Raw genomic sequence first — 27,407 nt, 5'->3', positions numbered from 1 at the left:
ACCTGAGCCACTCTGGCCAAGGCATCCTTTGTTCTTAATACCAAATTGCAAATGTTGATAAATCATGTAGATTTCGACATTTAACATGCTGTCCATCCTTTAAAATCTAACCCAGTCCTGCATCTAAACAAGCCTTGAGACCTGACTTCCTATTTACAGCAAATACAGGGACAGAGGAACAAGTTAAATGACACCAAGAGGAAACAATCAGACAAATCCAGGATGTGGAACATTCTCCAAGACAACTGATCCAGTCTATTTAAAAAGTCAATGTCATAGGAAAAAAGGGGTAGGTGGGGGATGGCTAGTGGTGCTGTTCTGGAATAAGAACTAAGGAACATGCCAACTAAATGGAATGCATGAATCTCAGTTGGGTACTGAGTCAAAAAATGAAACAGCTATAAAATGCATTCTTGGGTCAATTGGGGAAATTTGAATAGAGAGTTATTGTTGTTGTTTTTTTAGACATAATAGCAGTAGTATGATTATGTAGCAGAGTGTTGTGACTCATAGATGATGCATGAAACTTATTTTGAAATGGTTCAGCAAAAAATACACATACACACATAGTGGAAAAAGCAAATGGGGCAAATGTTCACAATTGTTTAGTTGGTTAAGTTATGAGTTTCGCTGTTTTTGTCTTTCCATTTTTCTGTATGTTTGGAAAAATTCATAATACATATTTTTAAAGTACCCAAAGAACAAAATTCATCTCAAGTCTTATGCTCTTTGTATTTTTATTAACAAAAAAATTTTTTTAAATTGATTTCAGAGAAGAAAGGAGAGGGAGAAAGAGAGAGAAACATCAATGATGAGAATCATTAATTGCTGCCTCCAGCATGCCCCCTTCTGGTGATCATGCCCACAACCTGGGCATTTGCCCTGATGGAACCGCGACCTCCCAGTCCATAGGTTGATGCTCAACCACTTGAGCCACCGTGACTTGGCCCTTATGCCCCTTTTAATGTTAACTCGCATTTCTCTCCTTTTGAACTATTTGTGTAATATCACATTAAATGCAATATCATTTTTAATCATAACGCTTTCTTGATTATTAGGGACCATACCATTTTGGACCCCTGAATCTTATAACACTGTTGATACCAATTAAAATTTTGGTTGAGTGGACAAAATCAAAATAATGTTTAAGCAAACAAACGCAGAACTTCTTGCTAGCTTTAGTCTATATGAATTGATAGTTATTTCCAGCATATCCACAGGAAGCACAGGTCAAGCAATAGTGAATCTTTCTGACACGTTGAGAAAACAAATCCAGAGAACCCACAGGCTGGGAAGAGGAGGTGAGCCTAAGAAGAAAACTTAGGGTTTTGTTTCTGTTGTTTCCTTGCAGAAGCTGCCAATTTGGAAAAATTGTCCTTGATTCTGACTGACACTTGATTGTGGTTTTACTTTATGTCCTGTGTCCTGGTTCTGTTGCCTGAAAGCCCAGGAGACTGTTTGGAGGCTAACAGTCCTGTTTGCAAAGTTAACACCTCCCACAATGAATGGCGTTTTGTTTTAAAGTAGCAGGTGTTCTCTAAATTCTGGTGCAAGGCCGACTGCTAAAAATGCTGATCCTGCCTCCAATTTCTTTGGTGTAGATCCCAGGGGCATCGTGCTTTGATGTCAGCAAGGGAGTCAGTTTAAGAAGAAGTTACATGGGAGTTGAACAAAAAGTGTACAAGGATAGAGTGACCTCTTTTTTCCCTCCCTCCTTCTTTGAACATTTGCCTGCTTAAGCACAACTTTCAAAAAACTTGAATGTATAAATACCTTTTAAAGAAAGAACCTACAGACATTAAGTTTTCCAGTTTAACTCAGTTTAACTTGGTTTTTCCATTATATACATATTTAGATAGTTGTGATCAGTTGATGAGTCCCCCCCACTCCATTTTTACACAGGGACATAATCCTCATACTTGTTTATTTTTGGCTGAAGAGTAGTATTTGATAGGGTCTGGCTTCACAAATGACACTTCGTTAATTATTTAGGTGGCTTTCAGATTTTATTAATAACAATATTGTTTATTGATATTCTTCTAAATGTTCTGAACCAATTTATTTTGTTCTGCTTTAGTTTACTTCATACACAGAATCAGAGGCAATGAACCAAGTTACCGCTGTTGTTACACATTAATAGAATATGTTCCAAAAAAAGATAGAACCAAAATTGACAATGTAATTTCAACTGTTTCCTCAAGATTCAGGAAGTGTTTTGTGTTTTTTTTATTAAGTTTCATGGTTTTTGATAGTTTAGTAGGCAGTACAAGGACTCCTTTAAAGGTCAGTCTGCTTTATGTTAATGGTTAGCCAGACTATTTTTGAAATGGGGTTATTTTTCTGTATTTCATCAATTCGTTTTCATATATTTTGATGGATTACTGAATGTAATTCACTACGCTGGAAACTGTAGGTAGGTGAGTAAGGCTGTCTTTGCCTCCAAAGATCTTAAAATCTCCTCTAGGAGGAAGAGGTTGCCAGGGGCACAAGAAGGAAACAAATGGCTGCAGAATAAGAAAAGTGCCCTAAGAGAAGAGGTACAAAGAAGGTACTGTTGGAGCTCATTGAGAGGAGGAAGACTCACATCCAGTGGAAGAGATTAGGAGAGCCTTGGAGGAGATGACATTTGAGCGGGGTCTTGAAGGATGGCTAGGATTTCCATGGGGTTGGGGGTGGGGGAAGCAGGAAGAAGAGAGAGAAGGATGAGCCACTTCACACAAGTGGGAAAGCTTGGGATGGGTGGAGGAGCCGGCAAGTAGTTTAGTGTGACTGGTGCATCAGTGCAGGTCACAGGAGATGAAGCTGGAGAGGTAGGTGGGATGGATTTTTGGTGCTAGCTGGACATTTTAAAAAGTCATGTGCAAACTTTTCTTCTCCTGTTTTTTAAAACATGTCTGAATAGTTTTTATATGCTTTGTATTTTATTTTTTCTTAGTTCATGTTTTGATACACAATTGCTTGTCTTCTGACTTTGAAGCAATAAGTCAGTGTGCTTTGTATTTTAAAGTTTTATAAATTATGTGGTTACTACATTGCCCTGTTGTAATGTTTTCCTTTTATGTTGTATTGCTTCAGAAAAAATAATATTTATTTTTCTCTTCAAAAGCATTCCTTTCTTATGGTATAGCTTCCTTTTCTTTATTTAGGCATCTGTTATCTCTTCATAACTAGCAGGATTATGTGGCTTCATTTTCTTCCAGCTTTTTCTCTCCCTTTTATGGTTAACTTTTTGTCCCATGTGGAATTAATGAATTAATGTATTTGACATGAGGTATGGCGTCTAAGTTAATTTTTCTCCACAGTGAGTTCTAGTATCTTACTGGAGTTGATGAAATATGATTTATTTATCCATCTGTTATATTTTCAGTTTACCTTTATTTGGTCTTTGTAGTAATTTGTTCTATTTGTAAAATTTCCTTTTAACTCACTCTTACAGTTTTGAGAGTCTTTTTTATACTTTTTTAACTTGGTAAGGTTAAAGAAAACTACGTTTTCATGGTATACTTTTCATTTAATAATGTTTCCTGTGATGGTGTTATAGTTTCTTCTGAAATATTCTCTTGTGTCCTGAGTTAATATATTTCAGATACTTAACATTTTGATGCTGTTGTGATTGAACCTTTTAAAATTTGTATTTCCATCTTAACCATGATTTGTATGAATTGTTTTGTGGCTTTGTTAAATGTACTTATTATATCTAGTAATATTTTGATTGAATATATGTACATTTCTAGATTTACTAGTGACATCTGCAAAACACAAATTTTCCCTCTCAACACCTTTTATATTTTATAGCCATCTCATCTTTCATTGCTCTCATTAGCAGTGCTTGTGTAACACTAGTAAGCATGATGAAGCTTCCCAAGAACCTTCTGGCCCAGGGACTTTTCTACTCTTTCCAAGGAGCCATGAAAACAGGAAGCAGCGGCCCAGCTTCAGAGAAGTAGAGCCCGTTAGGACTGGATGGGACCTTATAGATTCTCTAGCCCAGGGCCTTCGTTTGTGAGACTAGGAATCCCTTCTCACAGCGGGGAAGGAACTTCCAGGCAGGTCACACAGCTGGAGTGGAAAAAGGTGGCTGAGTTTTCATTCCCACTCATTTTCTTATGGTATATATATTATTGCATGTTTTTATTTGGTTTGAAAATTTTTCAAGTTTTTACTCAACCCTGAATTTTGGTAACTTTATCCAATATTCTAAAAAAGTTTTTAAAAACCTCTTTTCAAATAATAATCTGAAGCTCTGGAGAAGATACCTCTCTATATTACCACTCTCCTAGGTGTTTGAGGGAAAAGGGGAAATAAGGAAATGGGGGAAGGAAAGGGTATTTTAGCCCAAGATCCTTAGTAAGAGGGCCTATTTTTAAGCTTCATAATGTCAGTTTTAAAAGCAGTGGTTTTCAAAATAACCACAGACAAAAGTCCCTTAAAATGAATGCCGTTCTGGAATTGACCTATTTTGAGTTTAACTGTTACCAGGAAAGGTTCAGAATCTTTTGAATGCTGTTAAGTGCATTAACTTTTAGACAAAGTGGAACAATTGAGTTGAGTGAATGAGCCACTTGGGTTCTAGATTCAGGTTAAATCTTGAAATTTTGGATGATGTAAGAAGGCATGATTAGCCAATCATATTATTGTATTCACAGGTTTGTCTGGATCCAGCTTATGGTTCCTTCTTTATTGAGTTATATACAGGTTAGTTTTAAATAATTAAATGAGGCCTTCATTATATATGAGAGTCCAGAGTCAAAATTATTTATCTTATTTGGTTTCATACCATACCTTCAGTAACTGATCCTTCAAGAATGTCTTTATTGAGGGAGGCCTTAGAAGTTAGCATGAATCCAAGCTAACTGTAAACCCTTGTCTAATGGCTTACTCAAATCCAGATTGAAATCCAGTTAAAATGCCAGCCTGTGTTTCAGCGCACCTCTCCCCTGACCCTTCTTCTCCATCCCCTCTCCTCCAGTCTGAGGAATAGGGAGGAAACAAGAGAGCAGCTTAACATTCTAACAGTTATTTTTTTTATATATATTTTATTGATTTTTCACAGAGAGGAAGAGAGAGGGATAGAGAGTTAGAAACATTGATGAGAGAAACATAGATCAGCTGCCTCCTGCACGCCCCCTACCGGGGATGTGCCCGCAACCAAGGTACATGCCCCCGACCGGAATCGAACCTGGGACCCTTGAGTCCATAGGGCGATGCTCCATCCACTGAGCCAAACCGGTTTCGGCCTAACAGTTATTGATAGTAGATAATTATCCTGCTTACCTTAGTCATTTGTGTTCATTTGTGTAAACTTGGTCATTTAAATCATGTAAAAGTTCCATTTACCAAAGGACAGACCAGTGGGATATTTGGAACAGGCCCTTAACACATTATATTAATTTAAAGATTTGCAACACTTTTATTATTTTACTGGAACACTCTAAAACAGTTTCCTTGTTTTATTTTGGTAACTAAATTAATGCTGGATTAGACATAAATGTAGTTTGCAGCATGTCTATTTCTGAGTATACTGAACAATTGCAAAAAAAAAAAAAAGTCATTAGCTTTTATAAATTTTAAAAAGGCCATAAAATATTTATTAGGGGAAGTCAAGGAGAGAGTTGGTGAGGAAAGTACCGGAAACCAGCAACAGGTGCTTTAGTTACATTGAACAAAGTTTCAGCTTGATATGCAATCACAGGGAGGAGTTTTGTGAATTCCTGAATGCTGGTGTGAGCTGGAGGGGACACAGGGTAAGCGGAAATCAGCAGTTCCGGAGGCACAGAGGATTTGAGTTACAGAGAGCTCGCCCATAGCTGAGGACCTGGAATAATTCCTGAGCAAATTGCATTCTTGAAAGACAATGGCTGCATCTGTAGGACCACAGCCTTTAATATGTTGGGTAAGCCTGGCCAGTGTGGCTCAGTGGTTGAGCATTGATCCATGAACCAGAAGTCACGGTTCAATTCCCTGGGTTGTGGGCTCGATCCCCAATTGGGGGGTGGGGGGGAGGCACCCGATCCATGATCCTCATCATTGATGTTTCCATCCCTCTCTCCCTCTCCCTTCCTCTCTGAAATCAATAAAACATGTAAAAAATATGTAGGATAATAATTAAGTATGGGTCCTAGCTCAGGAAGGAACAGGAGGATGAAGTCAGAAGACACGAAACTTTTATCCCTGAAGGACATTATAACTAGAAAAATAACTACTATTTAGGGTTTATCTGGTCTATTTACATCCATTATCTTGAATTTGCTCTAAAATTCTGCAAGAAAGGTCATAATATTCTATTGTACAAAGAAGGAAAATGAAGTTAAGTATTTGTACAAGGTTATACAAGTAGTAAGTGGTGGAACTAAGTTTAGAACCCGGGTCTGTCCTACTCTAACACCCAGGCTTTTCCCACACACCCTCCAAAGATTGCATAAAATGCTAGAGGTCTTTTTAGAGCTTCACTCTCCCAAACTGTAGCCACTAGCCATATGTAGCTATTTAAGTTTAAATTAATTAAAATTAAACACAGTTTAAAAATCAGTTCCTAAGTTGCACTAGGTGACCCATGTGGCTAGTAGCTACTGTATTGGAGAGCACAGATTAGAACATTTCCATCAATGCAGAAAATTCTGTTAGTGCCTAGAGGTTATACAGTTTTACTGTTTTATTAATTTATTTGATTTTTGTTTCTTTATTTTGTGAAGGAGAAAATGATGGACAAAGGCAGGAAGTAACTTGTTCATTGTCATACATCGAATTAATCCGGGCCTTTGGACTGGTGGCTTTTCCATTGCTCCACACTCTCCCTTAAAGAAAAAATAACAAAATGGAGATAATGCAGAAGGAGTGACTTCCTGCTCTCACAGCTTTGCCTGGCCTTCAAATTAGGTTCTTCCCAAAGTACAGCCCTGTGTTTTTCTAAGTTCAAAGGGCATGCCTAGATTGGGTTTCCCTGGGGAAATGAAAGATGTTTGTTGGAAAGAAATTCCACGCTTAATGTGTGGAACAACACATTGATTCCTCTGGTTCTTTTTCTGCCTTCCTACCAAGCACTTTGTAATTGAACTTGCAGCTGCTAACCATTTGTCTTCCAAACGAGAAGACAACTTCAAAACAGGTCAAATGACAGAGGTATGTATACTTTGAATGCAAGCAGCTGCTTGTTATTGGCATTTGTGTTGAGGTCAGATAGATTTAGATTATGACTAAAATTACAATAGATGTCTAACTTGTGTGTTAAGAGGATAAAGATGTATTAACGTTGATTTAACTGATATTTAGTATATACCTTATATATACCAGGCACTGGGCTGAGAGATGGGTGAAAAGGTCTTTTGCTGAAAATTGAAAAAGATGCCAATGTTAATGGGTGAATTGAATGCATTTTAAAATCTTGTCTGAATTTTGTTAGCATTTGCCATCCACATATTTTCCTATTTAGTAAAAGCTGCAGTTTTCATCATAGCTTTGAAGTAAAGTGAAGAATCATGTGCAAATGTCCTTTGAGTAGATGCTATTAAAGACATTTAAATTATACACTCCAGTGTCTAAATGACAGTCTAAAGTATATGTGTGTGCATTTGGGTGATGGGCATGTGGGAACAAAAAGACATTGTGCTGGGGTAATATTTTTAGGAAGACTAAATGTGATGTTTGATTTCATTATAATAGACTCATGGTTTAGAAAGTTGTCTTTCAGAAACTGAGTAATTAAAGTTTTGGGTTTTTTTCCTAAAGAAATGTTAAAGTCACATGCATGAATATGCTCAGAGAGATTAAAAACAGAGAAATTAGAACGATGGCAGGGTGTCCAGGAAAGTGCCTGTGTTCCCTGCGAGCACAAAGGCAGGGGTGGAGAGGACTTCAAAGATGGTGGGGACAGCTGGAAGGGATCTGAAGGAGCTCTGACCTCTATCTGGTCTTTCTGAGATTCTGTAGTAGTGGGGTGGGGCCGAGCACCCAGATGAATCCATGTGTTGTTTTGTAGAGTAGGGTCTGATTTCTAGGAAGTTGGATATAGGCTATGAGAGTTTTGGAGTGAACAGGCCAAATGCAGGATTATCGGAGGACATACTGTTCACGTCTCAGAGTGGTACTTGTTTTGGGTATTAACAGTGCGGTGAAGAGCCCAGCTTCCTGATCAGATTTTGAATGAATGTTTTTGCCTCCCCAAGTGTTTCATTTGAATCCAGAGACTATCCTCTCTTCCAAAGGGATCTGAGAGTCTGCAGGCTTCAGAATTTTCAAGCTGCAGTGCTTTTGAATAACAGTGCTTTGTGTAGAGGAAAAGTGAGCGATCTGAGCTGCTTCCCTGGTGCAACTGTTCACTCACCACATGGCTACTCTGTGCCTGCTGCTTCTCTGCAAAGTGGTGGTAATGGCAATGCCTTGCTACCATTCGAGGTTTATACAGTGAACTCCACATGATCATATAGGTCACCACTGGGCACACATTCAAGCTCCAAGATATTAAGTAGATTAAATTTTATTGTTGAAAGGGATCTTGGAGATCTTTGTTGCTATCCTATCTTTTGGCAGAGAAAAGAACCCAGGGCTACAAAGAAGGGTTAGGGGAAGTTGGCCTCATTACACAGCAGGCTCTATTTTGAATTGTGAGTGTGACTTTTGAGAAAACATAGCCTGAGACAGTGTGGCATAGCAGAAAGGCTTTGGAGTCAGCAGACTTGGGTTTGTTTCTTGACCCTTTCTCTTACAGTCTGAGTTATCTATGCAAATTCTTTCAGCTCCTTGGGTCTATTTCCACATTTATAAAATGGGCATAATAACACCTGCCAGTAGAAAGGATTCATAGACACTGTGTAAACTGCTTTTTATGATTAAAAGGACTAATAGTAAGGGCCAGGACCAGATTCCCAGCCTAGAGTGCCTCATTCTCTATCAGGTAAGAAGAAGAGAAAATTCTCACTTCCCAAAGAACTTCCAATGATGGGGCTTTTTGCCTGTTCTTTATCTACACAGACTTAGAATGGAGACAATGCCGGCCGTATTTGCAATTTTGGGGGATGTGCAGGAAGCAAAAGAATTATTTTCAGTGAACAGGAGCTGCAAATTCAGCTTTCTCCGAGTTTAAAGAGGATTTCCTGGGTGGTGGTGGTGGTGGTGGTGGTGGTGGTGGTGTGGGTGTGTGTGTGTGTAGGAAGGAATAGGGAGAGGTGGTCACTGACATAAAGGGAAGGTAACAACACACTCTCTTCCTGTGGCTCTAGCCAGATGTTGGAAGTCAGGTCTAGGTAGATCTTGGATTCAACTTCTCCATGGTTCATCCACACCTCTTTCCCAGTGGGCTCTGGCCTCTGCTCAGACTGTGTTTTCTCCTGGGATTCCTTCCTCCACTCTCAGTGCATGTGGGAATCCTAATCTTACATCAGAACTCAACTTGTAAGCCACGACTTCTGTAAATCATCACAGACCTCTCCTCCCCATTCCAGGCAGTGGTCATCTGCTCCGCCTTTTAGAGCTCTCTGTACATGTCCTATTTAAGTTGTTTGTGTGACTCTGTCTAGTTGGGCTGGACTTGGGAAAGTCTGGGGCTGGGTCTTATTCGTCATTATCTCCAGTGCATAGCATGTTCCTTGGCATCTAGTTTGGTAAAATTTTGTTGAATGACTAACCTTTAGTCCTTTTAATCATAAGCCTTGAGATGGCAGTAAAGGCAGAGGGCAGAAGATGCTCGGCTCCCAAGATCAAGGCTCTGCTAATCCCTGCAAAGGCTTTGACTTTATTGATGGTTGATTATTTTCAGTTTATAGTATCTTGGCACAAGAGGGTCACAGTGTTGGTGGTAATCATAGTATTTGTTTTGCAAGGCTCTGTACACTGTTCATTGTTTTTACATCCATTTACTTCCTAATTCAACAACATGAGGCACGCGGGTTATGTGTTATTTCTACTCCATAGATAAGACTGATTCTGGTTAAGAGCCTTATGCAAGTCATACAGACAGCTAAGTGCCTGTAGACCTCTGTACTGCCCTTTCAGCCAACAGCTCCTACTAGTGCAGAGGAGAAACTGGCAGTGGCATTCTGTGGTGTTCCCTCAGCCCCATGCCTGGCACAGAAGAAGGCTCAGGGAATGTTTGGAGCCGGAAGGATTGACGAGCCTTTTTTGCATGCTGAGCTGAATACTTATCCTCAACAAATGTTGGGCTCCTTGATAGATATGTGACATCGTGGCTGAATATACATGGCACCTGTGGCTTTTCACACTTTCCCCCCACGCCTCTCCAGGGACTTGATAGGACAGATGGCCAGAGACATAGGATTCTCAGCTCTGCATCCTTTCTGCAAATCACATTGGGGGAAAAGTTAAGTTTGTGCAGTAACACAATTTCAGTAACACCGTTTCATAGTGCTGGTAGTTGTTTAACACTCTGGATAAATCACACTTCAGCAGAACTCTTTTGGGAACAGTTTAATTTTACTGTAGGTGGCTGTGATTCCCACCCACCAGTCCTCCTATAACCCTCCCTCTTCCCAATAAATCTAGGCTGATAAGGTGAATGTAGCACTAAGCCAGGCTATTGGACCCAGGATAGCATTACAATATGTTAATCATCATTTTCACCACCAACATCTTTCATTATTTCTGCCCTGAGTATCCTTAAATGCTAGGGATAGATCTTGATAGTTCAACCTGCTGGAAGTATGAAGAGATTAAGACCCGGAGAGGCTAGGCGTTTTACTCAGTGTTAAATGGCTGCTGAAGGCCTGGATTGAGGTCCAGGGCCCTGACTTTCTAGCGAGGCTCCTGTTTTCTGCCCTGCCCTACTGCCTGCTTTTTGATCTGTCTTACCAAAAAGGTAGGATTTAATGTGTGCAGTTTAAAATGAATAAAGGTGAGCAGTTCTTTGTTTGTTTGTTTTATTCAGTTGTTCATTGTTAAAGGCCACCAGCAGCTTTTCTGTTAACCCTCACAGTCTCTCTTTGACATATCTATAATAATAAAAGCGTGGACCGGGCCCACGGCAGAGGTGGCGGAGGCTTCTCCCCCGCACCCCCCCTCCGGCTGTGGCTGCGGGTGTGGCGGGGGGTGGGGGGGTGGGGTGGGGGTGGGGGCGGCGCCAAGGCCCTTGCACAAATTTCATGCATCGGGCCTCTAGTCTTTAATAAGGGCCATTAAAGTCTTGACATGTTTCTGTACAGTCAGCTGCAGCCTAGGGGTAACCGTGTGTGAATTTGATAAGATCAACTCCTAGGTAAAAAAGAAATGGAAGTATAATAAGTATATGTACAGGGAGAGAACAGTATTGTTATTTTTTTTTTTCTTAACAGTGTATCTTTGGATATAAAAATCGTCAGATTTTGATGTTTCAAATAAGGCAGGTGTCCAGACTGCTATAGATTATTAAAATGTAACAATAGGTCCAAGTTTGAAGTTTGAAAAAAACAATACTTCTCATTTGTCTTAGAAACTTCAGTATTCTCTGTTCTCTAGCTAGTGGACTTGGGGAGGCTTGGGAACGAAGCAACTGGGGTGCCATGAATGGCCTCTGGCTCTCTCCTGTTGTGGGTGGGCGTACTCTTTGTTCAGGTGTAAGCTTTTGGGAGGGACACACATGCCTGGCCAGCCAGAGGGGCATGATTAACCTGCACTAGGGTGGTATCTGTAACAAGAAGTCCAGTTGTAACACAGCAGATGATAATTCTTTGCACAGGATCTCACAGATAATAGGTGGTCAGTGTTTACTGACTTCTTGAATTAAAAAATAAATCTTTTCTTTCTTGATTACAAAGATTTCAAGTCTCTTTAATTAAGGGGGAGGGGGAATTAATTATGCCCTGCTCCTCTTTTAGTACCATGACCAATTCCCCCACAGATACAAACTCTGTTCTGGATCTTAGTGTTATAGGAATGGTCTGTGGAGGCAGACAGCTGTGATTGGAGTCCTGGCTTCACCCCTAAACAAATTGTGTCAGTAGGACTGGTTATTTAACTTCTCTCACACCCAGCTTCCTCATTAATAAATTAGAGGGTGATAATACCTAACTTGTAGGGTTGTTTTGAGAATTAAAGGTCTTTCAAATAACACCTAAATCACTCATGCAAGTTCCCAAAAGTTCCCACCTGAACAAAGAATACGCCCACCCCCAATAGAAGAGAGCCAGAGATCATTCATGGCACCCCAGTAAGCATTCAATAAAATGTTACCTACGACTATTTATGTTTCATTTGGGGTTTCTCCTTCAAGTTTGTTAACAGTGTTTGGGAGTGTAGTTCTTAATGTTTTTTTTTGACTGATTAAGCAAAAGCTGGACTCCTTGGAGCCCCAGATGGGACTAAGAGATGTGGCTTCTACTGACTCTGTTGTAGATAAATTGCTTAATTCAATGCCTGGCATGAAGGCAGTCGGGAGTATTATCAGGTCAAGTAGAGAGAGTCTAGTTACTAGACTGTATAAGTATGGTGGGTAGGGTGTCATAAATATACTAGTGGTCCGGGGTAGTGATTTTCAACTTTTTTTTTTAAATCTCATGGCACACATAAACAAATTACTAAAATTCTGTGGCATGCCAAAATATATATTTTTTGCTGATCTGACAAAAAAAAAAAAAAAAGGGTGGGGGGGGTGGGGGGTATGCTCCAAAGTGACTTTTAAAAAAAATCAGGTCAGTGCTGACATGTACACATAAGGAACTACTGGACATCGAAATTGGGTCTCAAAAGAACTGTTGGTCCAGGGGGAAGCTCGCTACAGATTGATTCATTTGCCTGTCAGCATAAATATTATTGCTCGTCTCACATTCAGTTCTTATTAGTATATATCTAGTGACATTTGATCTCGTTCATCTAGAGGAAATGATGAACAACATAGACTGAGGAACAAGAACAGAACCAGAAGCAAGGAGGCATCGATCGGACTATCGGGCCTCAGAGGGAGGATACGGGAGGGTAGGGGGAGGGTGGGGGGGAGGGGGAGAGTTCAACCAAAGGACCTGTATGCATGCATATAAGCCTATCCAACGGTTAAGTTCAACAGGGGATTGGGGCATGCGTGGGGAGAGGGGTGGGATGGGAATGGGGGGATGAGGACAAATATGTGACACCTTAATCAATAAAGAAATTAAAAAAAAAAAATAAATAAAAAAATCAGGTTCTGCCCTGCCTGGCATAGCTCAGTGGTTAGTGTTGGCCTGCAAATCAAAGAGTCACGGGTTTGATTCCCAGTCAAAGGCACACACCTGAGTTATCCCTAGTCCCAGTTGGGGCTGGTGCAGGAGGCAACCAGTTGATGTGTCTCTCTCACTTTGCTGTTTCTCTTTCTTTCTCCCCCTCCTCCCTCCCTCCCTTCCACTCTCTCTAAAAATCAGTGGAAAAAATATCCTTAGGTGAGGATTAACAAAACAAGAAAATCTGGTGCCTATACTTGTATATAAGGATTTTTGGTACCAAAAATTAACGAATCAGATGCAACCTTATTGTGCAACATGATCAATAAGATACAACTCTAAAAATATGGCCTATATATTTATGGTTCACAACAGGGCATTCACACCAGATGGCTATTGTTTTGGCTGTTTGTTTGTTTTTTTGACAATCTAAGGGAAAAGAGGATAGTGGCCCTGACTAAGTAGTCAGATATTGCATGTTTTAAAAATTCTTGCAACCCACTAGCTGAAAATCGCTGGTCTAGGGGCATGAAGGTGTTAAAGCTTCTCAGAATAGCCCAAGCAGCTCCTAGGAAATAGCTTTAGAGGCAGGATGTGGCAAACCAGTGCGAAAATGAGAGCCCTTCTCCTTTGGAAGAAGAGGAAGTGGGTGGGGAGAAGTGAAGAGGAAGAGCTTGGTGGACAGATCTTTTTATCTGCTGCTGTAAGAACGTGTATTCCTTTTGAATGCCAGGCAGAGCATGTAGAATTTTGACCCAAAATGACCAAGGTCCAATGGATGCTTAATAATGCTGGTTTTGCAGTTTTCTTGTTTTTTTCTCTACAGCTCAAGTTTAATAAACTCATTTAATATGCTTAATATGCAGTGGAATATTGTTTTGGTAGCTTTTGTTTGTAATCTTGATCATTAGTATATTCTTTAATGCTCTTTGAGGACTCACAGTTAATGTGAGGTGTCATCCACAATCACACTCTTTTGTAACCAAGAATAAGTTAAAAGAAAGGCTTTTTTCTTTTTTTGAGAAAAGTGTCTCTTCAGTGTGTGTACCTGTTTTCCTGTTTTAGAACATATTCTCACCCATTCTCTGACCAGGTGTTCATAACAGTCCTTTGTGATGCAGGACAAGAGTCTGCTTCTATTTATTTATTTACTTTCCCAGTATTTCAAAGACAGTTTTTGGTTTATTTATACCTCTTTCCCTGCTTTTGTGGGATGATCTCAACAAATTTCAGAAGAATCGAGAAGACTAATTTCTACATCATCTGGAGTAATTAATTCCAGTGGTCGGAGTTAATCATGATGAGGTAATCCATGAAGTACACAGTAGAAAAAAAGCAATTGATGAGACTTATCTGCAGTGGGATCTTTTTAGAGGCATTCTTCTGGCAATGCCTTTCAAAGTTAAACGTGGGCTTTAATGGTGGGAAAAATTGTTTGTGAGGTTATCAGGTATGGTTTCAATTATGTGCAAGTGGCCCTATATATATTTTTGCAGATAGGATATAGGCTTAATAACATGGGAGACTGAATGACTGTATCAGACCTCAACTCCATCGTTTTTTTTAATGCATAAACTATCATATATTTACAAAAATCCATTAGTAAAATAGCATATTATGGAAAATTAATAACATTATAAAAAATTAACAGGAACATATTGAATATAAAAATGACAATTTGGGAAGAAGTGCACTTCCATTTAATGCACTTCTTGATTTAACTGATGAGGGATGTTCAAGGTAAGATGATCAGTTATCAGCAGAACTCCTGACTTCAGGTTCAGGGTTATTTCTTTGGACCAGGTAGTGAGAGGTTAATTATCCAAAAGGTACCTGGGCTTCCAAGGATCTGGAAAGCTGAGCTCAGCAGTTTTTACACTTCAGATTTCTATACACTCTTTGTCTCAAGGAAGGCAGTATTTCCTGAGTTGTACACCTCTTGACTCCATCCCTATGAAGGTTCCAAATTGGAATTTGTTCACTTATCCCAATGTCTGCATTGCATAAGCACATTTTAGGTGATTTGACCCCAAAACTGCATGCTTAAATTGCAGCCCAGTCAATTGTGATATCTAGCATGTATTTTAGATGTTTAAATATAGGGGTGGGAAAAAGTAGCTTTGTAGTTGTGAGCATGTGAAACATTGAGTTTATTCTTGTATTATTATTATTGTATTGTTTTCCATGTGAACAATTGTAAACCTACTTTTGCCCACCAGTATATTAAAACAAGTATTTTTATGGCATTTTTTAGAAGCTAAGATGTCAGGCTGCTCTTTGCTGAGCCTTAACCCTCCTGAGGCATTCTAGGCTGGTGTGCTATGGCCATCTTTTGTTTGTTTATTTGTTTTACTTAAGATTTTAATTTATTTTTTATTAAGATATAATTGACATATAACACTGTGTGAGTTCAAGGTGTACAATGTGTTGATTTGACACTTTTTTCTGTTAATCCTCACATGAGGATATTTTTTTCCATTGCTTTTCAGAGTGAGTAGAAAGGAGGGAAGGAAAGAGAGGAGAGAAAGAGAAACATCAATGTGAGAGAGGCACATCAACTGGTTGCCTCCCGCATGCACCCTGACATGGGGGCAGGGAGCAAACCCAAAATCCAGGTACATGCCCTTGACATCTATATTTAAAAATCGAATCCTTGACCCTTCGGTGTGCCCACTGATGCTCTGACCACTGAGCAACACTGGCCAAGGCTGATTTGACACATTTATGTACTGCAGCAGGATTATTGCCATAGCATTAGCTAACACCTCTATCATGTTGCATAATTATCATTTTTCTTTCATTGGGTCCTCTACCTCTATTTAAGACTCAGTCTCTTAGCAACTTTGAAGTATATCATTCAGTGTCATTGACTATAATCACTATGCTGTGCATTAGATCTCCAGAGCCTATCAATATTCTAACTGCAAATTTGTACCCTTTGATCAACATCTCATCAAAACCTAATTTCTTGGCATGGTGTACTGTGTCCTTCATAGTGTAGCCCAGCTTACCCACCAGCCTCAACTGGACTCTCTTCTGGATGCATCTACTCTCTTGCCACTTGGAACAGCTTGTAACTTTCAGTACGTTTTTGTTCATGCTGAGGCCCAAGCCGGGGTGCTTTTTTCTCTGCTGCAAAAACTGATATCCTTCAGGTCTAAACTTGGGCATTACGTATTCTGACTCTTACTTTCCCTTCCTCATCTTAGATGGAATTGGAGTCTTTTTTTTCTGTTCCCATAGCTCATTGTGCCAACCTCTCTTTCAGCATTATGATCTATCTTACTCTGCAGTTGTTGCTGTACTCGATAGTATCCTTCCCTGTTTTTCTCTTTCTCATCTCTGTCTGTCTCCCTATCTATTATACACACCTAAACTGAGATTGCCTGGTGAGGGCAGGGACCTCATCTTTCTCATCTGCACCTTCCTAGCCTCTAGCATAGATAGTGCCTCTCACACAGTGGGTGCTCCATCATAAACCTGCATTGCATTTCCACAGCTGTAGGCATAAATGGGTGTAAGCCAGATGTCTGCTCAAGTTCCCTATCTCTTGTCCTCTTCTAGTTTGGAGCAGTTTTAGAGGTTTACATTCTCATGGTTACTTCTGCTTCTGTGGGACTCACGTTTCCCTTTCTGGGTTTTTTTCTTCTTTTTTGCTCTGTGTTGAACCAGCTTGGAATTTGGCCCCCTTTCCCTGGTTTCCACAAAACAACAGTAAGAACAAAATATACACAAAGCTATTTGTGTGCATGGCAGATTGGATTTAAAGTCGGGTGGGGAGAATTATTATAGCAATAAAGACAACTTAAAATCTAGTGTTAGATATTTCGGTCTTAAATGACCTTTGCCACTCTGCCATGCTGCATCCTTTTCTTCCTCTCTTGCTACCTCATAGCCACTTCTAAAACAAGCTTCTCCCATTTTATTCTGCAGCATAGGTTAGCTTTCCAGCTCTAACTCTACGTGCTGCTGCTTAAGCTAAGACTTGGGGCAAGCCCTCCTTAACTGTGGACAAGCTTTCTGGTCCTTCGGTAGCCTCTGCTATGAGGTGGTGGTTAGCACAGACATTCTCTACCCTGCACCTTCTTTCAGAAGACAGAAGCAAGCACTGTCAGTTTTGGTTTTAATTAAATTTTGTTTTCTCTGGTTCATGATATTACTTCTGTTAAGTAGGTTTTGACCCTACCCAGCCAACTGCTGTTAATTTGAGGGCCTGACCAGTAGTTTTCCATGCACTAGATAAAGGAGGTGAGTGGCCTACGTGAGCACTTGTATGGATTTCTAGCCCTGATCCTGAGATCAGGACTCCCTGACCATTGCTCAAGAGTGATCTAGGGAGTGGGATTTCCCCTAGAGATGAGGTTTGTTCACCCGGGTGTACTTTGGGCAAGGGGAAGGGCCAAACGTCTGTTTTTGTATTTAAGGGAGGAAACGGTCCTGGGGAATTAAGATTCCTCAATACAGACTAGAATTGGATAGGTTTTTTTTTTTTTTTTTTTAAATATATTTTATTGTTTTTTTGTTTTGTTTTTTTTACAGAGAGGAAGAGAGAGGAATAGAGAGTTAGAAACATCGATGAGAGAGAAACATCGATCAGCTGCCTCTTGCACACCCCCCACTGGGGATGTGCCCGCAACCAAGGTACATGCCCTTGACCGGAATCGAACCTGGGACCCTTGAGTCCGCAGGCCGACGCTCTATCCACTGAGCCAAACCAGTTTCGGCAGAATTGGATAGGTTTTGAGTGCTGCGATTCTTCTGACTGTATCTTCCTGCCCTTAGCTGTGCTTCTGGGCACTTACTGGGTATTGATCTTTTTGTCCTAGGGACTTGATTTTTCTCATGGTTTTGGATTATGAGGTCTAAGATTATGGTCACATTGGGTCCTCTACCTCCTCATCTTCATCTTTGATTCACAGAGCAGAATGGGCCATAATTACATAAGGTCTTTCTAAAAGGTCGGGTTCTCAAGAACAGGGAATGGGTGGGGTCAGGTACATCTTATTCCTAAGGCCACAGTCAACCTGCTTGTTCTTTCAGGAGTAGCCACCCATGCTCATTCTGTGGCTACCACCAGACCCAAGGCTCCCTTTGTTTTTCTGATGGTGACACATATTTATTGTATTTTCTATCTAGGTTTTCCTTGGTGCTTTCTTCCTTTCAACACTCCCTGTCTATCCTCTCTATCCTTCCCTCCCTCAATAGTGCCCTGTTTTTTTATGGCCACCAGAATTTTTATTGCTTTTACAAGTGCTTTTACCTGGGCAGTGTCCTGTCTCTTCCCTTTCTACCCCAATCAAAATATGTCAGCCTTGGATGTTCCTCTAAAGGGAGTTCTTTGAGTAGATTTAATTTGCTATCCTTATAGGAACTTTGACCTTTTAGTAGAACACAGTCCTTTACCTCAAAGGCATAAGTCAATAATGGATAAATACCTGGTTTTAGGAATGAGCTGGTGGTGGATTTGAAGAACATGAACTCTTCAGAAAGGTATAGAGAAAATATCAAGTTTTGGAGTTCCAGCCCTCACCTTGGGTAAATTACTTAATTGCTTCTGGCCTCCATTTCCATATTTATAAAATGGGAACAACATACCTATTTTTTAAAAAAAGATTTTAAATTAATTTTTAGAGCAGGAGAAAAGATGGAGGGACAATGGGAAGGGGGAAAAGGTAAAGAAAGAGAGATAAAGGGAGAAAGAGAGAGAAACGTTGATGTGAGAGTGACATATCAATCGACTGCCTCCTGCACGCCCCCCACCTGGGATAGAGCCCACAACCCGGACATGTGCCCTGACCAGGAATCAAACCAACAACCTTTCAGTCCACAGGACAACAAACAGCCATACTGGCCAAGGTACAACATACCTATTTTTTGTAGTTGAATAGCTATTTTTTAATGTGAGGTTTAAACGAGTTATGTTCACCTCTTAGCTATATCTCAATTTCATTACCAGACTGTTATGTCCCTCCTTGCCCCTGTTAGGTCTGATCAAATAATTGAATGGACACCTGTATAGGAAACTTTCTCCTGCCTAAGAATTGCCACAGATTCAAGGCAGAGTTTGGCTGCCGTGGAGAGAAGGGAAGTCCATGCTCACGGGGCCTGCTTAAGACTGAGTCTGGATCAGGACAAGAGAGACCCTACTACCCTCTATTCCTACCACAAGCCTAGCACCAAATAAAAGTAATTTCAGTTTACTCCTGGAGGAGGGGCAAGAGCAAGGAGAAAGACCCCACTCTGACAAGGCATTAAGGAATAGTTTAAAGCTGAGGAAAAAGTAGGAACACTGAGAAAAAAACCTGTGCAGCTAAGGCTTCACTTTGGAACAGGATAATACTCATTGTTGGAGAAATTTGCAGCCTGTGGTATGTCAACATTAACCAGAAAACTCAAACCCAGCTCAACTCCTGATTAATACATACTAATAGCATGACAGAAGATTGTGCCCATTACCAAGCATAAAGATTATTTACTTCAGTCTCTGTTCTAATAATGTCAAGCATTCAGTCAAAATTTGCAAGGCACAAAAAACAAGCGGAAGGAAAAAAGCCAGCCTATTATCAAGAGATAAGGCAATCAACAGAGCAGAGCCAGACCCAGGAATTACTCAGATGTTGGAATTACCAGATAGGGGTTTAAAATAACCATGATTAATATGTTAAAGGTGGATAACATTCATGAACAAATGAGGAATTTTAGAAGAGATGCAAACTAAAAATAGATTCAAGTGGAAATTCTAGAAATTTAAAAAACACACACAAAACCACACATAACATCAAAGGTCAACAGGTTCATCATCAGTCTGAAGAGAACTGAGAAAAGAATCAGTGACCCAAAATGTAGGCCAACAGAAATTATCCAAACTGAAATACATAAAGGGTGGGGGGAATTAAAAGATATCAGAACATCACGTCTAAAATCTATCTCCATCCCTCCATCCATTTATCCATCCATCCATACTGAGAGAGATTGAGATTGAAAGAGATACTAACTGGGACTTTTAAAAGAATTGATTTATGTGATTGTGGGAGCCTGGGTAAGTCCAAAATCTCCAGGGTAGGCTGGCAGTCTGGAGACCGAAGGAAGAGTTGTAGTTTGAGTCCAAAGGTAGTCTGCTGGCAGAATTCCTTCTTCAAAGAGGTCAGTCTTTGTTCTTTTAAGGCCTTCGACTGATTGGATGAGGTGTACTCACACTATGGAGGGTGTTCTGCTTTAGTCTACCAATTTGAATGTTACTCTCCCCCCCGCCCCCTTTAAAACATACTTCCATCCAGAATAATGTTTGATCAGATATCTCAGCACGTGGCTCAGCCAAATTGACACACAAAATAACCATCATATGCCCCTTCTAGTTACACCCTTCCCCATGAAGGGTGATCCCTTTCCTACTTTATAGTTATGTAGATTAGTTTTGCCTTTCTCTGAATTTTATATAGATGGAGCAACCTAATATGTGCTCTTTTGCATTGGGCTTCTTTTACAGAGCCTGTATACGTAATCCTGGAATTTTATTACCCAGTTAGTTGACCAGCCATTCCCAGAGTGTCCTGCAGGATTGAGGTGTGGGAAGGTATAGAGGCCCTTCTTCATGTTGTCTGGGCCTGGCCCTCATTGGCACATCTGCAGTCTCTAATGTGGATGGACTAGCCTAGGGTAGGGTCTGGAAGTTGGTTAGTTGTGCTTTTGGCCTTCTCTGTCTTCTTCCTTCAGGACCATTCTTTCCTTTCTGACTACTCTGTAACCACCCCCTCCCCCACCTCCCTGCATTCCTTGCTGTCTATGGGTTGACTATGCCAGTTCTCTTTTTCCCCTCACATTTCCCTCACTACCTCTCCTCGTCCCCATGTACATTTAAAAAATATACATACTTTTATTGATTTCAGAGAGGATGGGAGAGGGAGAAAGAGATAGAAACATCATTGATGAGAGAGAATTATTGATGGGCTGCCTCCTGCACACCCCCCTACTGGGGATCGAGCCTGCAACCTGGGCATGTGCCCTTGACCGGAATAGAATCCGGGACCCTTCAGTCCGCAGGTCGACGCTCTATCCACTGAGTCAACCGAACTAGGGTCCCCAAGTACATTTTTAATGGGTGTGGAAATAGGACCAGAAAGGGAGGTAACTTGCCCAAGATCTCTCAAATGGGGAGTGGTAGAAGGTGTGGATCACGAGGTTGCAGCCTTAGTCTCTGAGTGCTGTTACCTCTTAGCTTGGGTCTTTCTGCTTTTCCTTTCCTCTTTCTGCCCCAAGAGCATTCCTGCTTGTCAAATGCCACAGGGGAGAGAGAACTTTACAACTCCCTGGGCTCTCTGGTGAGGATAACCACCTGCACTGGGACCCTTCCTTTCCTTCCAGCACAGTGATTGGTTGTCATCTTCTGGTCTTCCCTCTATGCTCTCTCCTGGCAGAGACAGGGCCTGCCAGGCTAGAGCAAGGCTCAGGCTGGTGACAGCTGGCTTGTGTTTGGCATGCAGTTATGGCCCATTCCTGTTTAGAGTTTGGCAGTTTGAGGACCCCATTCCTTTGTCTGACACCACCTCTCTCCCCCTTCAGTCATTTCTTTAGTTCAGCTTTCCATTTCAGTGACTGTCAGGGTTGGGGGTGGCAGTGTGGGCCTTGAAAGGAGTCTGTTCTAGGAGTTGGAAGACCTATCACCATTAAGCTGTATGACCTTGTCTTCGCTGGACCTCAGTTTTCTTTCCTGTAAAATGTGTTGAATCAGGTTGTCTTTAAGGTCCCTGCCGATGCAACTGCTTTTCGATTTAAACCACTGAGCCACAAATAAAGGATTCCAGTTGTGGTAGCGTAATTAGGCTTAGCAGATGGGCAAGATGAGAGGGAAGGAGATACTCTTGCCCATAGGATTATCTTTTCCCCACCCACTTCCTTGTGCTTCCCGGGTGTTTTCAGAACACAAATGACAACCCTTGTTTTTTTGCATGTTCCTTCTTTTATTCTGTGTTCCCATTTCAAACCTATAATCTCCTTGTATCTCGATGAACTTGTGTGAGACAGCCATGGTGCAGAATTCACGTTACAGTGTGTGGTTTTCTCTCTGCTGTGGTGAACTTGATGGGGCCAGAGCTCATCACAGCTGTTCCCTGGAAAGGGTTGTATGTGTGTGTGTGTCAGGGCTCCAGTTTCCTTTCTCAATCCCTAGTTCTGATTTTGCTGTTTTTCACTTAAAACCAAAAATTATGAAGGAGGCAGGTTCTTGCCCTCTGAGTTTTGGAGATTTGTGGTGTAGTTGAGGGGATAGGGGCCCCTCTCTTTCTGTGTCCTTTGCTTGAGACATTTCACCCTGGAACGGTAGAAATAAGCCGTGTTGAACACCATCAACTCCCTGTGCCAGAGGAAGCAATACTGAATACTGTTGAATTATTGAGTGATTTCTTTATAATAAGTACTGAAAGCCATTTTGATTTCGGAATTTTCTTTTCACCTTCAGAAAACATGTCTTTCACTCTATGAAACAGTTTTTAAAGACTTTAAGAGGGTTTTAAGAATTATTAAAGGAAAGCAATATTTCTGGATCCTGCTATTGCTGCCTTGGTGCCTGCTCCTTATCCTCCAACCTACCCCCACCTATCCTAACATTGGTGTAGAAATGTGTTAAAACTCCAGTGTTTCTTCCCATTAGTTTTCTATTTTGATCCTCTGCTGCTAATGTGAGCATAGAGTTGTTACTCTATTTTACAGAAGAGAAAATGGAGATGCGGCAAGGTTAAATGACTTGTGCATGGTCATCCAGCCAATTGATGACCACCTGTGGGATAATGATCCAGGATTCCAGATTACTAATGACTTGTTTATCTGGCAGCACTATCCCACCCCTGGTCATTAGGAGGGTCTTGTCACCACAGCTTACAATACAGTCTTTGCGTGTCTCTCCCATGCTTCACCTTCTGAAAGCACAAAGCAGGATTCAGTTCCTTATTGGAAGGATAGGTGGTTAGACAGTTCAGCGTAGGAGGTAGAAGAGGAAGGAAGGTGGCACAATGCCCAGATTTAGTTTTCTTTTCCTGAAGGTGGGAGAATTACTTATTTCTACAGAGAACTGAGAAAATGAACAGTCAGCATTCTCCCCCTCCCACCTTTTTTTTTTTAAACCAAGTGTGTGGTGTCCCACAGTGGGACAAAGGTGTAATGACCACTGTAATGAGAAGGTATCTTTTTTTTTAAATTTCTTTATTGATTAAGGTGTCACATATTTGTCCTCATCCCCCCATTCCCATCCCACACCCCTCCCCACGGATGCCTCCACCCCCCTGTTGTCCTTAACCATTGGTTAGGCTCGTATGCATGAGAAGGTATCTTAAGACTGACAAAACAAGCAGGCAACTCCATAGAATGTAACAGAATTTATGATAGGGTAATTTACTTACAGGAAGATTGGGTCAGAATGCAGATTATTCTCCCCTAACAGACCCCAGTTACAATACTTTTTTTTGGCAGTTTTATAACTTCATTGGACAATCGGCAGTTAGTTCTCATCCACATTAACTGTAGATTTTTTAAAGTAGTGACAGGCACGTAGGTGACCAATGTATAGAGCTTGTTTGGTGAATCTTCATCCTCATTACATTTTCTGGACAAACGTACCCAGATACGATACAGGACATTCCTTTTACCTTTGGCTCAGACAGCTCTGTTCAGTGCACACATCTGGAGTCCCCATCTCTTCATGGCAAATTTCCGGGTCTCCTTGAGTGCCCAGAGGGCACACTTCTTGAAACCCACACCGTGGATGCACTTGTGGATGTTGATGGTGTGCTCCCTGGTCAGCACCTCGTTGATGGTGGAGCGGCCCTTCTTCTAGCCACCCTTCTTTGCAGGAGCCATCATGCCCGGCAAGTTGGAAAGAAAGAGCCTACAATAGTTTTTTGATAGTATAACTAGTGATTGACAGGACAAAGGGACAAAGAATGCAGTAATACCAGGGGCCATCCCTCCTGATGGTCTTATGATAGATGATTGTTTATAATTGACTAGAAGCCTGATGCATGAAAATTCGTGCAAGAGTAGGCCTTCCTTCCCCTGGCTGGTTTCCCTTGGGCCACCCGCAGGTACCCGGGACCTGGGCTGGCTTCCCTCTGGCCCCGGCTTCATCAGGAAGGACATCCGGAATGATGTCCGGAAGACATCTGGTCTAATTAGCATTATATTACCCTTTTATTATTATAGAAGACTAGAGGCCCGGTGCATGAAATTCATGCATGGGGGAGGGGGGGTGTATGTGTCCCTCAGTCCAGCCTGCACCCTCTCCAATCTGGGACCCCTCGAGGGATGTCTGACTGCCCGTTTAGGCCTGATCCCACTGGATCTCACAATCCAGGACTGTTGGCCCCCTACCGCTCACCTGCCTGCCTGCCTGATCAGCCCCTAACTACTTCTGCCTGCCAGCCTGATCACCCCCTAACCACTCCCCTCCCAGCCTGATCGACGCCTAACTGCTCCCCTGCTGGCCCGATTGCCCCAAATTGCCCTCCCCTGCCGACCTGGTCACCCCTAACTGCCCTCCCCCAGCCAGCCTGGTCACCCCTAACTGCCCTCCCCTGCAGGCCTTGTCACCCCTAACTGCCATCCCCTGCTGTTCTGGTGCCCCCCAACTGCCTCCCCTGCAGGCCTGGGTCCCTCCCAGCTGCCCTCCCCTTCTGGCCTGATCGCCCCCAACTGCCCTCCCCTGCTGGCCTGGTCACCCCTAACTGCCCTCCCCTATAGGCCTGAGTCCCTCCCAACTGCCTTCCCCTGCAGGCCTGGTCCCTCCCAACTGCCCTCCCCTGCTGGCCATCTTGTGGCAGCCATCTTGTGTCCACATGGAGGTGGCCATCTTTGACCACATGGGGGCAGCCATCTGTGTGTTTGAGTGACAGTCAATTTGCATACTACCCTTTTATTAGATAGGATACTATCATCAGTTTTGTTATTTATCCCAGGTGTCATGCTGTAACTGGACAAACAGTGAGTCTGTGCTGCCTGTCACTACTCGAGCCAATTAAGCAGAGAGAGGGTTGAATCATATCTGAGCATTTATTCCAATATTGCCAGCAGCATGGGAGAGCAGCAGGTTATCCACAAAAATCTGCTCTGCAGCCCACCATAAGTTATATAGGCTTAAGTACAAAGGAAAGTAGGCAAAAGGGCAGTTTACAGATATGCAAAAGGCTAGAGGTCTTCAAAGGGCTTAGTGATGTGCAAGGGCTGGGGTTACCAGGGGAAATAGCCAAAGGGAGTGCCAGATGGGCAGTTAACAGGTAAGCAGGCTGGAGGTCTGCAAAGGCCTGCAGGTGTGCAAAAGGGCTGGGGATCTTCAAGGGGCTGGCAATTCTGGTTTCTGTAATAAATCTTTGCTAATCTTTTTTTGATAATAGGCAGCTCCAAATGGGGAGGAAGGAAAGATCAGGCCCAGCCAGGGTGGAATGTGCCTTCTTTAATCAGAATAAAACAGTCATGGTTAACAGCATGATTAATATTTCTTACAATACTAGCTGGTTCCCCAACATTCTATTTCTGTCCCATTTCAATGCCACTCTGGCTCTAACGAAAATATTTATGGCTACATCTTAAGGAATACAGATAATCATCAATCTTTGATTTGCTTTACTAAGGACAGTGAGGTTGGTCAAAGGTCACATGAAACAAAAAAATGAAATTGAATCCAGGACACAGAGATGGAATTAGTTTTGTTCACAACTACGTCTATACAGGTGGAAATTCTTGTGGCCAGTGTTACTTACAAGGCAATGTTCAGATTGATGTGCAGGGGAAACAGGATTGCATTTGGGGCAGTGGGTTCTTCATGTAGGGAAACCATCTTCATGTCTAATTGAGCCTGGTGTGAAATGCCTACACTAGGAACTTACCTATGTTTGCAAGTTGCCTCCCTTGAAAAAGTATATTGAATATTTTGAAGAGGTTATACAGCATCATGGTTAAGGTTAGAGATTCTTTCTGCCCAGGTTTGAATCCTGGCTCTGCCCCATACTCTCTTTGTGACTTTGGACAAGTTACTTCACCTGCCTGTGCTTGAGTGTGCTATCTGTTGTAATTTTAGGGTTGTGGATTAAATGCATGAATACATATAAAACAGAAGAATACACAGTCCTCCTTCTCTCTCTCCCCCCCCCCCATATCCATTCAGTGGATGTGTATTTGATGATACCTTTTGGAGTTGCATTTCTTTTGGATGAGCCCTCCCGGCAACTGTAACAGCAACTAAGTTTTAGCTATGGGGTCAGCATTTGACACGTGTTTCTAAATGTTGTCATCAATGGGCTCCTTTGTGGAGAGACCTGAAAGAAAGGAAACCAGAGGGTGTGCACAGTGCAGTCCAGTCACACTGTCCCAAATCCTACCTGAGGGTCTGGGGGCAGCTGAGACTTGGTTGAGCCTTTTAGTAGGATGAGAATATTGACCAGCTGTCCTTGCCTGCTTGAGCTTCATAATAAAAGACTACAGACCGGGTGGCTTAAACAACAAATTTGTTTCCTTACAGTTCTGGTGACCTGAATTCTGAGATAAGAGTGCCAATGTGTGCAAGAGTGTAAGGCCACCAATTCTGTCTGATTATGACTCCACTTACTAGTATATAACTTATTTAATCTTAATTACCTCCTAAAGTCCCATCTCTAAACATAGTTATATTCAGGGGTTAGGGTTTCAACATATGAATTGGGGGAGGGGCACAATTCAGTCATCAGCTTTCTTCTCCCCAGAGTTTCCCAGTGAGGAAAATTGGTCAATTGTGTCCTCTTTGGCTCCATGTGCTGTGTTATTTGTAAGGCAGTGTTGGATCTTCCCATACACTGGGGAGGCATCAGGTCTCCATCTTCCTGCCTTCTTGAGGATTAGAATAGAGTGTGAATAAAGAAAGGAAATGCTTGCTTCTATCCTCCAAGCTCAGAAATGGTGTGTCTCTGAGTGTGTGTGTGTGTGTGTGTGTGTGTGTGTGTGTGTGTGTGTGGGTGGGTATGTGGGGGGGGCGGGCACACAAACATTCTGGTGTGTGATGATGGCCTGTCTTGTCACCTGTGATGTTTGTTTAGCCTAGGACTGAAATAAAATGAAACAGTGGAAACTCTCTTTACCACCCTCCTCACTACCCTCTTATTGAACTCCCAGGAGTAATGAACATTTTTCAGTTCTCTCTGTAAAACACTGATGCCCACAGCATGCTGATTGCACAGCTAGCAGGCTGCTCTCTGCCTTGCCCACTCACTTCAGCACCCACTGGTTGAATTATGTGCTTACCAAGAGCCAGTTTGTTCCCAAAGCCATTTGTACAGT

At 41.8% G+C, this 27,407-nt stretch overlaps 1 protein-coding gene and 1 pseudogene across 3 annotated transcripts in view; one reads left to right on the top strand and one right to left on the bottom strand.

Annotated features, from left to right (window-relative positions):
- The window catches only part of MAP2K1 (mitogen-activated protein kinase kinase 1), a 69,970-nt gene that overhangs the window by 9,259 nt on the left and 33,304 nt on the right, over positions 1 to 27,407 (top strand). The gene's annotated exons all lie outside the window — the stretch shown is intronic.
- LOC103283875 (60S ribosomal protein L31-like) lies at positions 23,541 to 23,963 on the bottom strand (annotated as a pseudogene).

The sequence above is a fragment of the Eptesicus fuscus genome, chromosome 5 (assembly GCF_027574615.1).
Source record: "Eptesicus fuscus isolate TK198812 chromosome 5, DD_ASM_mEF_20220401, whole genome shotgun sequence".
Lineage (NCBI taxonomy): Eukaryota > Metazoa > Chordata > Mammalia > Chiroptera > Vespertilionidae > Eptesicus > Eptesicus fuscus.
Note: the sequence above shows the minus strand (reverse complement) of the source record. Positions and strands in the feature narration are given on the sequence as shown.